At 43.4% G+C, this 14,797-nt stretch overlaps 1 protein-coding gene across 7 annotated transcripts in view; it reads left to right on the plus strand.

Annotated features, from left to right (window-relative positions):
• The first annotated feature begins 2,100 nt into the window (after positions 1–2,100).
• The window catches only part of CALD1 (caldesmon 1), a 181,264-nt gene continuing 168,567 nt past the window's right edge, over positions 2,101–14,797 (plus strand). For 2 of the 7 annotated variants that reach the window (XM_029233568.1, XM_029233584.1), the window contains exon 1: positions 2,158–2,241. The gene's annotated coding sequence lies outside the window, so the exon portion shown is untranslated. Of the gene's footprint in view, positions 2,242–14,797 lie in introns of all 7 variants that reach the window. The other 5 variants (XM_029233577.1, XM_029233579.1, XM_029233578.1 and 2 more) reach the window with 3 other exon arrangements.

Genomic DNA, 14,797 nt, shown 5'->3' on the forward strand with positions numbered 1-14,797 from the left:
TGGTACTTATTTTATTCATCAATGGCAAATTATGCCCTGATGCTGCTCAACCAAAGGGTATTTACTCAAACGAGCAGGGAGAATGCTGCTCAGGATGCAATCAGCAGTGGCCATGGAAAGCAGCACATTAAAGCAGGCCTCTCTGAGTTACGGTCCCTACTGCCTAGAGATCACAGGCGCCAAACAGCGCTGGACACAGGTCATATCTTCACACAGATTTCACCAGCTGAGTTGTTTTCAGAACCCACTGATGTCTGCCCTACAATGTCTTCAAGCTCAGCAGTTTACCAGACTGCGAAGTGTTATTCTATCCTTACAACCTGTCCCCAGCAGCCCAAATGGGTTGTGTTCCCGAAGGTTATTTCCAAATCATCTATTTGGGATCAGAAAACATTTTCCCATAGGAACAGTTTTATAAACACACATGCCTGGTTGAACCACAGCGTACTTGAAATGTAGCATTGACTGTCCTATACCCACAAGCCATTATTTATTCTGCTTCCCTGGGAAAGTGCATTCTGAGTTTTAACTTGGGTTGCCTGAAGCTCCCCTCTCCCTCTGCCTGGCAGCCTTTGCTGTAGCTTTTTTTAGTCTGTGCTGCAGTAGCAGTTGGGAAGAGGGGACAGAGTAGCCTTCCCCCCAAAAAGATGAGTGTGGGTTGATATAGATGTCTCTGGGTAACTTGTTAGTGCTTCAGGGCTGAGGAAGGAAGCCACCATAGGGATCAATCACTTCCCAAGCCTTCTGAGTGAGGCACAAAGGGCAGGGACTTTTTCCTAAGTAGAGATCATTTCTAATTTGGATCTTCATAAATAGGGAAAGGCTTATACGGCAAAACCTAAGATTTTTGAAGACCATGCTTCTGGACTTGTAATTAGCCAGGGAAAATATTTTAACTCCTCTTAGCCAGTGATGAAACAGTCTCTAAACACAGAGCCATAGTGAATGAGGCAGAGCACCTAGAGCACCTAGACCCAGGCCTGACAAACAGGAAGTGCTCGTAGTCTCTTGCTGTTGAATTAAGCACTGATCGACTAATTGAGTGAATTCTATATTGAGAAGTATAAGACCCCAGAGTATATATACACACGGGCTAGTTAATTTCATTGCAATTCAGCATCTCCTAATTCTGACCCTCTCATAGCACACATCCCACCCAAGGAAGAGTTGGTTGGAGTCCTTTCAAGAAGTCACCATAACATCAGTGTCATCTCTGTGGGCGTATGCATCCGTCTACACCAGCTCCAAAGCAGGTGCTGGGTTCCTTCATACCCTCTCTGTTGTGTTTAGTTTCTAGCAATATCTCTCTGTTGCCAAATCTGAATAAACAAAGAGGAGGGGGAGGGAGAGAGAAAGGTGATGTGGAAAACCAATGAGGATAGCCAAGCCCATAGGATCCTGCCTAGCTCAGTTTCTGGCAGCACACTTGTTCTGGCAAACACTACCTACTAAAAAAGACCTAAGTTTTTTTTTATTAGTTGTTTTTATAACACACGTAGACATATTTTAGGAGGCTGTGCCTCTTTCAGGTTGAAATCTAGCCTGTACATCAGACCTGAGTCCTAGCCATTTCAGGCTTTACAATTACATACACAATTTAACTTCATTTTGTATGTACAACTACTTTTAAAAGAAATACGCTATCAAGGATCCCTCAATTAAAAAGCCTTCCCCACCTCCACCCCAGTAAACTTACGGACTGTTAAGTTTCATGGACCGTGCTTTCTTTTTTAAAGTTCCATTTGTGTTCTACAAGACAGCCTCTTTCTCCAAGATTAACATTTCTTATGATTGTTCCTGACAATGGATTCACTTCCAGAGGCCCTGCTAAGGATAACCAAAAAAGGGCATGTAGCAGGCTGGTTTTGGCAGCCTGCACGCAGCTTCAGAGCTTTTTAGGTCTTGGTTTTTCTGATGAGTGATTTCCTGAGCATGCCTAGGGAATGACAGGCATCTCCACAGGCAGGCTGCATCCACCTCGGCTGGGGTGTCGTCATTGGCTGCCTATTAGAAAAACTACAGGACAATGCATACCACCGATGCCGACTGTAAACATAGGGGATATGTGTTCACTTAGCATGGACTTCTGGGAGGGGCTAAGGAAGGGCGGTGTGGAGTTTTATTGAATAGAGCAGTGTGTATTAGGCTGCCTGCCTGCCTGCACTCTTGCTGTGCTTCTGCTTAAAGAAATCAGTCCTTCCTTTCCGACTTAGTCCCTGGGAAGAAGTTTCAGCCTGAGAGGTAAGGCACAGAGGGCTTTCTTATAATCTCCTCCAGAGAGTATGGGGACTTTCTCTGGGTTTCAGTCAACATTCCTGGCCAAGGTAGCTGGAGATGCAAGATTGTAAACGCCAGTAAACCATGCAAATTCTCAGAGCCAGACCGGGCTTTGCTACCCTGCAGATGTTCCCGGAAGACAAACAGGATGAGATCTCAAGTTTTGTTCTTAGAGTTGGGACGAGAGGAGCGATTATATAGGGACGTATATTCAGGGACCACTGGCAACTTTGATAAGATAGCCTTTTGTTCAGGAGTGTCATGGGGGTTATACCTGATAGCCATAGGTCAGTGTCAGTAGCCGTTCTGTGCCTGTCTGCCCACACCAGAAGTCTCTCCTGCATCTTTTATTATCAGAGATTTAAAGAGGTTCTGCTTTAAAAAGAACAATAACTTTTTAGGCCGATGAGAAGCCAAAAAGTGATAATTTGTAACCAAAGTCATTTACATTCTATTCTGCTACCAGTGTTTAAGACTAAACTTCTAGAGCTGCAAGGAAATCAGGTCAGAGCGGGGAAGAGCACTGGCATTTAGCACCGGCTGGGTTAATGTAACTGATCTGATATTTGCTGAGACAGAAGATGCCTCCCATGATCTGTTTCCTATAAAACCTAATAATGAGAGAATGCATGTGCTAGAGGGTGTGTTTTTAGAAATCGCATTTAACATCCGACCAAACTATTTCTTAAGAAATCTTATTTTCTGTTTGAAAGCATGCCTGAGTGTCACTAGAGAATTTGAAAAAGGTGTAGGTTGCAAGTGTGTTCTGAAAAGGGAGGAAACAGCCTTTCATTTCAAGATAGTCCGACATATTGGGGCATCTTAAACAGTAGTACAAGGCAGCTAGTTGGCAGTAGCCTGGAATTCCTTTTAGAGAGAGCTGATTGTAAAGGGTGGGGGAATTTTAGTGCTGTAGCAATGAAATGCATGGTCAAAAAAATGGGTGAGAACAAAGTACTTGGTATTCATGGATCCCTTCGATTAATAGGGCTATGCAGATGGACTTGTAAACTGAAATAGTAAAATCCTTCTAATGTGTTTGGCAAAACCAGACATGGATGTCTAGAACTTAAGTGAAGACTAGGTGGTATGTAGCAAGAAGGGCAAATCTGATCTTTTTAAAAAAATAAACCTGGATGTTAAAGGTTTCCAGCTCCAAATGACTGACTCAGTTTGATTTTATTCCATGGATAGTGGTGGTTTTGTGTTGCGATTCATTAATCTTCTTTCTTTGTATTTAAAAGTTTGGGGATAATTTTCTTGAGAATGCCTCCCTCTCCTTCTAGAAGTGATATATGAGTACAAAATTCCCTGTGAATTTCTTTTCCTGGAACAGTTCTGAGTAAGTGTGAAAGAAAGGCTGCAGGCAAAAGCTATAGTTTGATTATTGTCCTTCCCTCGAAGAGATCAAGTTCCAGACTATTTTCACAGTGTTTTTAATGTCAATCAAAATATGGAGAGCAATTTCTTTTTCAACTGTTCTCTAAGCCGTGTTGGGAATGCAATTTGGAAGGAAATCTATAATCTTGGGATTTGAGGATAAATTCCATTTTGAAACCAACATCTCCGAATCCCTGAGAGTTCAAACTTTGCTACCACCGCTCTCTCCCGGCCTCCTCGTGTGGTCTCTCACCCCCAACAACCAGAAAAACCCATTTTTTTGAAATAATGCTTTAAGTGTTCTGCTGTACATAGTGACGGAACAGGGGGATTTGGACGTTTTACCTTACGTGGGACTTTAGGCCACTCTTTGTGCTACTTTCCTCTTGTTGAATATTAGCTAGGACACATCTCCCCAAATAGGGAGGTAAACGGAGCACAATGAAACCACGGTGCAAAAATTTTCATTTTATTAAAATCGTTCAATAAAGAGAAATACAATGGCAAAAGGCTGGAATAAAAAGTCACTAATAAAAAGTTGATCTTAGCACACACAAGGAATGTACTATGAATTGATCCACAGGTAACAGGCTGGGTTGTTTCCATTGTTCAAAACCAGTAGAATGCACAATTTAAATAATTAGGATCAAAAGATTGCTTTAAATAAATACACAATTCTTACATTAAAGTTAAGAGAAGTTTCAAACTGAAGTTTAAAGGATTTAAGCGAGATACATATAAGTATGCCCTGACAGTGAGGCTATTAGCAATTCTAATTGGCTCCTATGATTGGCCTGAGGGTCTCCTGCTCCGGGGCAGATGGTATAGGGTGGTCCTGTGTTCAGCCATGGAAAGTTCCAGAGTCCAGCCTACATATTTTCTGTTCTGATAAGTAAAATGTACCTTAGGAGGCCTTTTCTTAGAAGCACATGCAGTTGTCTCCATTTGTCATTTTCATGGTAGGATGGTTACTAGTTAGTCATTCTTTAGCAAGACAAAAAAGTGACTTAGACATGGGCATGAGGAGGGAGTAGCTGGTTGCCCACCTGCCTGCAGTCTATCACATGTCTCAGAAACGTGGTAGGGTGAGGCCCCGGTGGGAGACAGGGGAAAATGCTGACGAAGTGGTATGCAAATAGCATGGTAGGACTAAGGAGGAGGTTAGAAGGACGCTGCCAAAGAATTTTCAGACTTTAAAAAAGAGTTTTCTGGGTAGATTCTCTCAAAGCCCCAAAATAGAACCATTTGCTCCTTACTGAAAGTCCTTCATCCATCAAGTTAATCCAAGTTTATTATTGGAGAGAGGCTTATAGGTTCTGAGTAGTTGGTTAATTTAAAGAGTTACTTGTAGCTCTGGCTCCACTCAGGAGAGGTCAGTCCCAGTACTGGTTCCCCTATTTAAAAAGCCCAAACCTTTGAGGGGAGTCATCAACTCTTTGACCTCATCTGTAGAGTGGGCATTCTAATGTTTCTCGCACCTCCCACAGTGGTTAAGATGTGTAAATGAGATGGAGCTGTTCGCCCCCTCTTCTCTATAGGCTGTATACTCTACTGCCTGCAGTTTGAGTCCTGTGGACATTATGCTCATTTTGGCTGGTATCTCCACTTCTTATCTATTTTCCCTAATTATCTGCTCCTTCCTTCCTCATATTTGAGGACCCTTGAGTGACACCTTCTAGATCCTACTTCTTTCTAAAACCCTGAACCCAGAGTTAGGGAATACTGGTCCACCCCAGTGTTGTCTAAATTTTGGCTTTGGTAATCCGAGACCAGGAGGACGCAGGTATCAGGGGGCCAATAAGACGGGTCGTCAATGGTGTAAGGCCGTATCCAGGAACCTGAAGATCTAGTTGAATGGAAGACCAATGACAAGGTGCTGACAACAGAAAGGCCTTAGTAAATGAGGCAGCTTCTCTGCCTCCAGCCAAAAGCATGGAACTAATCCCAGCATGTCAAGCCTGGGCCTTGTAAGGAGGCTGAGGTAATCAGGAGCACCTGGCTGTGGTTCCTGTTGGTATTGAGACCAGACTGCTCCCTGGATCTGCCCTCTCGTCTCTGTTTGCCTCAGTCTTTAGTACCCCCAGCTGGGTCCCCTGTAATTGTCCCTGGGTGGCATCCCTAACTTCCCTCCCCCAGGCCTCCGCCTCTACCAGATTCTCTAGTGCTTCCACCCCCAGTCCAAACAGGGGGTTTTCCTGATCCAACACTGACAACTTGCAGTGGCCTGGCTCTAGGAGGAAGTCCAGACAAAAGCAGAAGGGTCAAGCCCAGATGTGTTCGAGGCAGGGGAACACGTCGTCACGTTTTTAGGCCAAGGGAGAAAGGTTAGAGCGGACAGAGGAGATGGTAGAGCCATTTCTGTGGTAAAGAGCCACTCTGCTTCTCACCCCCAACTCACAGCTGGCTGGTGGTAGGTGAGTGTTGTGAGCGGAGGGGAGAAGGAAAGGGTGACCGGGGGCTGTGAGGCAGAGGTGACGGGGCTGCCCGGTCAGCTGTTCTTCCCTGTGTTGTTGTTGTTTTTCTCCTGGACATCTTCGAGAACCTGATAAAAACTCTAACCCCTCAAGGTCCTTTGCGAACCCACCTGCCTTTCTGACCGACCTGTGAGAAACCCTTGAGCGGGGGGGCGGGCGTGGGGGACGGTCAGGGGCGGAGGGGGGCGGTCGGGGGTGGGGAGTGAGGTAAAGTCTTGATCCCCAGTGGAGACAAGGGTGGATGGGACCAAAACATGAGAGGAGGTGTCCTTCCTTGTTTCCCAGATTCTTTGGAAGGAAGACAGGAAGGTGTAAATACACACAAATATAGAAGGAGATTACCTCATATGGCCTCCATTTCAAAGAAAAGGAGATCATCTCTAGAGAAGCAGTTTTCTGTGAGGAGCTTAGGGACTGGAGAATTCAGGAATGGCTGCTGTTAAGTGTATGCTAAGAGCTTAATAACAGGATTGCTAAACAGCAGTGAGGGAATGGCTGAAGGAAAATGAATATTTGGGGGAATATTTTAGGTGAATAGGGTGTGCTTATTAAGCACTCATTTTAGTATACGGCTTTCCTTTTAAAAAATATATATGCACCAACGATGGCTAACTTGATGATAAATTACTTTTTAATCATTTCCTGAGGCTTCTAGCATTGTTTTGTGAATACGTGGATGAAAGCACTTGACTGTAAGGAAGTCATCTCACTTGGAGAAAGACATAGTAAGTAGGAACGTGTAATTAGTTCCTTTTACACCCACATGTAACACTCCCTCTCCCTTGTCTCAAGCTGGGGAACTAGGCAGATTTCACCTGAGTGCTAAAGAGGGGCAGGACCAGAGCAAGCCCGGAACCCCCAGCCAGGGACCCAAGGGCCAGAAATATCAAGGACTTTAGTTCCACTGGTGTCAGGAGGGTCTAAGCCAGAATGGACATAAAATACACCCATGGGCTAACATGTGAATTATAGCCAGGTAAGAAAAAGAGAAACAGCAAAAATCAGAAGTCAGGAGGTTAAAAACCAAGAGCTTGCATAGCAAGGTAGTGTACAGACAGGTACGGTGACATATGTGAGAGCTCTTGACACCGGGTTCGGAACAAAGAGACCCTTATATTAATAAGCTTCAGTAGCTTGAGTAATGGTGCAGAACTATAAGATACATGTGGAATAATAAAGGGATGGAATCACAAGGAAATCCAAGAATAGAAGCCAAGATAGGACCAAAGTCCAAAGAGAATGGGGCTGGAATCAAGGTGGGTCAAAAAATCTCAGCAGAGGTCTATGTGCTGCCATTAATGTAACTCAGCCGCAGCACATGTGGCTGCTGCTTTTTGTCGTTCTGCAGACTGGAAAATTCCTTCTGTGCTTCCTGGTTAAATTCTGAGAGAGGAAATCTGATTGGTTCAGCTAGTAACTATTGTCTTTGGCAAATCCCTTAGCGGAGGGAACATCAAGGGTTACTGGCATGCCTATGGATGAATTAGCGTGTGTCTGGCTGCAGTAGTCACCCCTGGGGGAAAAAAAGCCCAGTGGGCAATTTTAGTTAGAAGAGAAAGTTAGGCATGGAGAGCAAATTAGCTGAAATATCCAACAGCTATCAATGAATATCATTTGAATTTTTATGTGACTGAATTCCTAGAGAGGCAAACACCCACTGTCAGGGTCATACAGTTCCTGATTATCACTTTGGCATGGCCTGATGAGCCGATCTTGAAGGAGTTGGCCTGGAAGCTTGTACCACCGATAATTGAAAAGATAAGAATTATCCACTTTAGAAAGATTCTAAAGAAAAACACTTGAGTATTTTCATATGAGTCATAGGTGTGATATGGCTTCCCACAAAGTAAGGCAATCTTTAAAATTAAATATGTAATGACTTAATAATGTTAATAAATGAAAAGAACTACATCTCAATGTAAATCACAGTACTTAATAAGTGTAATGCATAAAAGCTAGTATACTCTCAATCAAGGACATTTCAGTTCTCGGCAATGTTTGCAATGTAATTTTCAGTCACTGAACACATGTCTCAATGTCTATCAAGGGGAGTGAGAGAAGTTCTGGGCTGTTCTTCAGGGAAATATTGACAGATATGCAAACAGGGGTGAGCGTCAAAGGCCAGAGGTGGTCGAGACAACAGAATATGAGGAACAGATAAGGGATCTGGAGCTGTTTATCCCAAAGGAAAGAAAATGTAGGGGCCACATGGATGTCTTTCAAACATTTGAAGAACTTTTACGTAGAGAGGGGAGAAGGCATTTGTGTTTCTCAAGACAGCAAAACTGAATACGTAAGATTCATAGATTTTTTAAAGCTGTGCAGGGCCTTAGGAGTCATTTAGCCCAGGGAGTGTCAATAATTTTTCCTCTGTTTGCCAGCTTTAAACAGTTGGTAGTGACCATCTGGAATACTGTGTTGAGAAGGATTCTGAGGCTGAGTTTAAACTCTCTGTGGGCAAAAAAACGCTGTCATTGATAGTGACGTCTGTTGTGGAAGAAAAGGGCCATTGCTACTCAAGTATCTTGTATTTCATGTGATTGATATGGTCTGTAGGTTCCTAACCTCTGCACCTTGGATCCCTGGGAGGCCACTAAATTATTGCAATAGGTAAACAAGTCCATATATGCAGCAAATGATTTCGACAAACTGAGTAAACAACATGTGCTACTATTTTTCTAATTATATAGATGCATTATGATGACATAAATGTCAATTTACTTTAAATAGTTATTGAATTCATAGTAGCTTTTGGTATTGTATTTTCTCAATCAGTGGACCTAAAACATGTAATTATATTGTGTGTGGGAAGTTTGGGGCAAGAAATTTGGGATCTTGAGAAGAAACTCTGAAAAAGAAAATGAACCAGTAATCTATTTTTCATTTTCCAGATGAGAAACTAAAGCTTAGCCACACCGAGTAATATTATACACGTATTTGTAGGTTTCTTTGATTCATGTCAGTAAGATTCGTAAAAAACATTTATTTTTTTCATGTGTCTGGCACATCACAGAATCCCAGTAAATATCTGTTGAATGAAAGAACAAACCAAGTGACTTGACCAAGGTCGCCCAGTTAATTAGTGGCAAAGGTGGTTCTAGAACACACATCTCCTGAGTCCCACACTGTTAACCTTTCAGTACACCAGATTGTTTCTCCTGATAGCACGAATGTGCCATTTTAACAGTTTACGGATTTGGATTGTACAATGCAGCCTGATTTGCCTATAACCCAGGAGATCTTAACCAGCGTCTTAATTGGAGTCAACTGTAGGGTTTTCTGAAAACATACATCCCTGAGACCCATCCACTGGGGTCCAGTTTGTGAAGACTCCCTGATGATTCTGCTAAAACACCCTGCCTGAGAAACAGTTCTGCACATCTATGCTTAAAATAACTTATAGTAGATGCATGGAGTCACTTATTCCTCAGAAGCCTACTTGTTTAGTTTCAAATAATTTCTTTCTAAAAGTTACAGCTGTCTATTCCAAATAATCAGTTTTGATGAAGAGTCCCTCCAGAAGCGCTAGAATATTTATCTGAAAATTCCTCCAGCTTCCAGTACTCTTGGTTTGGCTGCAAAGTTATCAACCCGGCAAGGTCAAGCTTTCTGATGAGATTTCCAGTGTTTGCTTTTGTAAAGCATTGAAAATGTGGCAAGAATAAAATTTCTCATGGTATTTCCACTTCCTGTTCCAGCCACCATTACTAAGTGAAATTTAGGCTTCGGGGGAGGGGTAACTTGAGGAAAAATTGTCTCTTTAAGTATTCCTGTCCTTAGGATGTTTTGAAGATTGGTTACTTTTGATATTTAACTTACCAAGAAAAACAGAAAATGTTTTTCTGTCTTCTCCACTTTGTGGTAAGGAATGTACAGATCCTTAGTGGGAATAGGGGAGAAGCTTCCTCCACTCCCGCCGTCCATCTCCTCTGAGGCTAGGGCCTTCGGTGCTTCCCTGGGTGGCCCTTTCAGAAGCCTGTGAGCCCTAAGAGACAAGAGGCCTCAGGTTCATGGAAAGGGGGAATAATTTGCTTTTGCAGGACAGAAAATCCACCTCTAGGGTCTTCCTTTACTCAACAGTCAGGAGTTACATCCTCTGTATTGCGCAGAAGAATCTACCATATTCAGAGCACCGAGTACATAAATTATATTCACTAAGGATTGTAGGGCTAAAACTATCTCTGCATAAGCAAACTGGTCCAATAAGAATGCCAGAATTGTTGCTATATTTGTACCGACGGTATTTGGTTTACAGAGCAGTGCTTCCACTGTGTACAGGAAAGCAGAGCTTGCTGGAAAAGAGCAGCTAAAAAGGAGTTAGATTAGGACCCGCATCTGAATAATGACGCGACAGTGACTCAGTCTCCTTTTCCCCTGAACTGTCTCCCTCTCCATGCTCCCTAAACAGTGGTGTGTGGAGCCAGCTCACGCAAGCTCCCAAAAGCCAACTGTTAAATTTTTAAGATTTTGAGAACTAGTTGTTACGCACTGTCATTATTAAAAATTAAATTATATAGACTTCGGGTTAAATACATTGTATCAAAACCATGGTAATAAATACTCAAAACTCATCCCTTCCTAATTATTTTACGTTTTACTATTATCTGTGCTCTCAAGGTTAGTTACATCTATTGTGTCCATATGATGGAAATACTACCAAATGCTGTGCAAGAGAACTTCTTCTCCCGGTTCTTCATTCACGGATGTCATGTTGGGAGCTTGAGATCAACCACGATGGAAGTATTTACACCCTGGAAATTAGCAAATACTACAAATCAGACTCTCCTCACCTGCCAACCCCCAAGGCTTGTTATCAAACATTTACTAGCACACCACTGACCCTAAGGTATCAAGTCAGTAAAATTAGCCTCTACCCTGAAGAGCCAATCTGGGTACCTTTGTTGTTTAGTTACATGCATATTCATAACGTATGCTTATGACTGCCTATTTATTTCTTCACTCGTTTATTATTTCCTATGCTCCTAGAACATAAGCACCATGAAATCAGAGACTTTGTCTGTGTTTTTCAGGTGCTGTGACTTGAGCCTAAAAAAGTGCCTTGACCCACATATAGTGGGTGCTTCATATGTGAGTTAAATGAGCAAAGGATTAAATGTCCATAATTTCTTCTTGATAAGAAAGCTGAAGCCAATATTCATGTTTGAATTCATTGATTCCTCTCTAATTGTATCAGTACTGAGTGCTTACAGCAGCGTCTGACACAGGCCAAGTAGCGAATCAAATAAATAATCTTCATAACAATCAGATTTACAGATGAGGAAACTGAGTTACAATCAGGCTAAGTAACACATCTAACGTCACACAGCTAGTAAGTGGCAGAGTCAGGATTCAAACCTAGATAATCTGGCTCCATAGTCCACGTACTCAACCACCACACCGTGCTGCCTAATTACTCCATTTGATTTTGTGTGAGGCTCTGGGGATGTGACTTATTTGAGAACACACTTTGAAATCAGGAAGACTTGAGTTTGAATCTCAAATTTACCATTTTCTAGCCTGTTTCTCCACCTATAAAAAGGAGATAATTGTTCCTCCATTTGGTAGTTGTTATAAGGACTATAAATAATACCCCTAAACTGCTTTGCACATGATAGGCACTAAGTTAAAAATCGTCAGCTATCAGCCGTGGCTTCCTGTGGGGGCTATCTGTAGGCGTGGGGCTCTTTTTAGTCCCCATGCCCTTAGCCACCCACTCTCCCCAGTTGCCTACTCTACCGCCATCATGTAGATGGAGCAAAAGGAGCCCCATGACATGAAGTCATGTCAAGTTCTTTAATGTCAGGTTCTCCAGGAAGTAGAACTAGGACCAATAGATACAGTTACAGGAAACCCTGTTTCAGGTCAGCATAAGCACTTTCTAAACTAGATCAGTCTCTGGAACTTGGACAACCCTGCTCTGCAGAGTCAGACAACCTCCACCATCCCTTTCAACCGCAGAGTTTTCTCCCCTACCCTTATCATTGGAGCTGTGCTGCTTTTATTTTTTTTAGTAAATTTGTTTATTTATTTATTTTTGGCTGCGTTGGGTCTTCATTGCTGCACGTGGGCATTTTCTAGTTGTGGTGAGTGGGGGCTACTCTTTGTTGCGGTGCGCGAGCTTCTCATTGCGGTGGCTTCTCTTGTTGCGGAGCACGGGCTCTAGGCGTGCCGGCTTCAGTAGTTGTGGCACGAGGGCTCAGTAGTTGTGGCTCACGGGCTCTAGAGCGCAGGCTTAGTAGTTGTGGCACACGGGCTTAGTTGCTGCACAGCATGTGGGATCTTCCCGGCCCAGGGCTCCAACCCGTGTCCCCTGCATTGGCAGGTGGATTCTTAACCACTGCGCCACCAGGGAAGTCCCTGTGCTGCTTTTAATATTCCAAATCATCTTTATCTAGTATGGCTAAAGGGTTTTATTATTCCCGAGGCTGGGTTGTTTTGTAGGTTTTCAGTGTTTTAGACATGGAGTGAGAGAGGGAGAGAGGAAAGAAGAGAGAATGAGAGAGGGGAGAAGACTGAGACTTATCTAGGGAAAAACGTACTGAACTTAGGAGGGAGAGCAAATAGAAATGATTGGTAGGGGCTTCCCTGGTGGTGCAGTTGTTGAGAGTCCGCCTGCCAATGCAGGGGACGCGGGTTCGTGCCCCGGTCCGGGAAGATCCCACATGCGGCTGGGCCCGTGAGCCATGGCCGCTGGGCCTGTGAGTCCGGAGCCTGTGCTCCGCAATGGGAGAGACCGCAGCGGTGAGCGGCCCGCGTACCGCAAAAAAAAAAAAAAAAAAAAAAAAAAAAAAAAAAGAAATGATTGGTAGTTATCCCAAGCCTTTTAGGTTAGAGACGGTTGAGAAGGTAAGCTAACTCATTCAACTACCTTGCTGGCATACTTGTTAGATGACAAGCACTGTTCTGGTTGACGGTAACTACATCAGGGCAGTAAAGTAAATTAAATAAGTTGCCCAAGGTCACACAACTGGCAAAGAACAGAGCTAAATTCAACACTGTTCCCTGTCTCCAACCCTTTCCATTTCCCTACAGCTGTCTGTTCTGTGTCTGTCCTGGGGAGAGCGATGGAAACCAGAACAGGAGGTTTCCATAACCAGTCATTATAATTTGTCAGAGAGCCACACTGCAGTTCAAGTAGACAAGCACATTGTCTTTCCCTGCCGTATAAGGAAGTGGGGCTAAACACCATTGCTTTCACTACTGACTCAAGAGGTTATTCAAGTGAGTGTTCGACAGAATGAGAACCTAGGCCTACAGCAGCTTTTAAAAAGAAGAAAAGAAACGTGCAGAAATATTTTTGTGTTTTCTTTTTCTGGGAGCAGAGATAGTTTAACAAGCAGGTTACACCCTTTTCTCTAACTCAACTCAAGGGGAGATAGTCTGGAACTACGTACTGAAGGATTAACCCTTTGTCCGAATACGGCAAGCTGTTTTGGTGTTTGATTATGTCAAATTTACGTACTCGAAAGGCCAAGACAGAGCTGATTCTATGAGGATCATGTGGGAAGTCCTCCACTTCAGTGACTGACTAAAGAAGTTAGGATCTACTTCCGTGCCAGCCATTCTCAGTGTATTTATTAATAAGGCTCCACAGTTTAAGTTTGATCTTCCTGCTCAAAACTCAGAATATTTCCGTGATCACCCTTTGCCATACCAATCAGTCCTAGTGGGGATTTCAGACCACAGGCCCTATAACCAACTCCATGGAGGGAGAAGCTGAGGCACGAGCAGTAGAAATTCTTTCCTCAGGATCGTCCAGTCCCATCTTGCCATAGGGAGTGCCCATTCTTTCAGATACACCAAAGAAGCATTACTTAGTCTTCTTAGGGAAATGGAAAAGCTATAATTAGTCTGGTCAGCTTCTCGTAACTCCCATCTGTGACCAGACTGCATCTGGGATATTAGTTTCCTAGGACAGACTGCTGTAACAAAGTACCACAAACTAGGTGGCTTAAACAACGGAAACCTATTGTCTCACAGTTCTGGAGACTGGAAATCCAACATCAAGGTGTCAGCAGGGTTGGTTCCTTCTGAGGGCTGTGAGGGAAGGACCTGTTCCAGGCCTCTCCCCTTGGCTTATAGATGGCCGTCTTCATGTTTACATACCGTCCTCTCTGTATGCAAATTTCTTCTTCTTATAAAGATACCAGTCGTATTGAATTAGGGCTCGCCCTAATGACCTCACTGTAAGTTGATTGCCCCTGTGAAGACCCTATTTCCAAAAAAGGTCACGTTCTGAGGTACTAGGAATTAGGACTTCAACATAAGAATTTTGAGGGAGACAAAATTCAACCCATAATATGCCCCAATTCAAAATGGTGGTAGAAATCTATAAGATGTTTTTTCTGAAACTCTAAGGGCGAAAGACCCACTTACTGGTGGTAGTCCGTCTTCCCTCTAGGCATAGGGAATGCTTAGCTAGAAATCACTTAGCCTTTTGAACTTGCCCTTGACATTTACTTTCTGCCTTTCGCAATACAAAATTCTGATCCAGGAAAAAGTCAAAAGAGGTCTCTGAAATGACGCAGTGAAATGCAGCTTCACATACTGTGGCCTATCTGTGGAAGCCTGTGAAACCACAGTGGCAGACAGTCTGGTATGCGGCCATCAGAAGTGGGGGAGGGGGCTTGGTGGGAAGGCTTGGTCGAGGCAGCCTGCAGGGCTCA

Source organism: Monodon monoceros, unplaced genomic scaffold (genome assembly GCF_005190385.1).
Source record: "Monodon monoceros isolate NGI ecotype Baffin Bay Population unplaced genomic scaffold, NGI_Narwhal_1 Super_Scaffold_2, whole genome shotgun sequence".
Lineage (NCBI taxonomy): Eukaryota > Metazoa > Chordata > Mammalia > Artiodactyla > Monodontidae > Monodon > Monodon monoceros.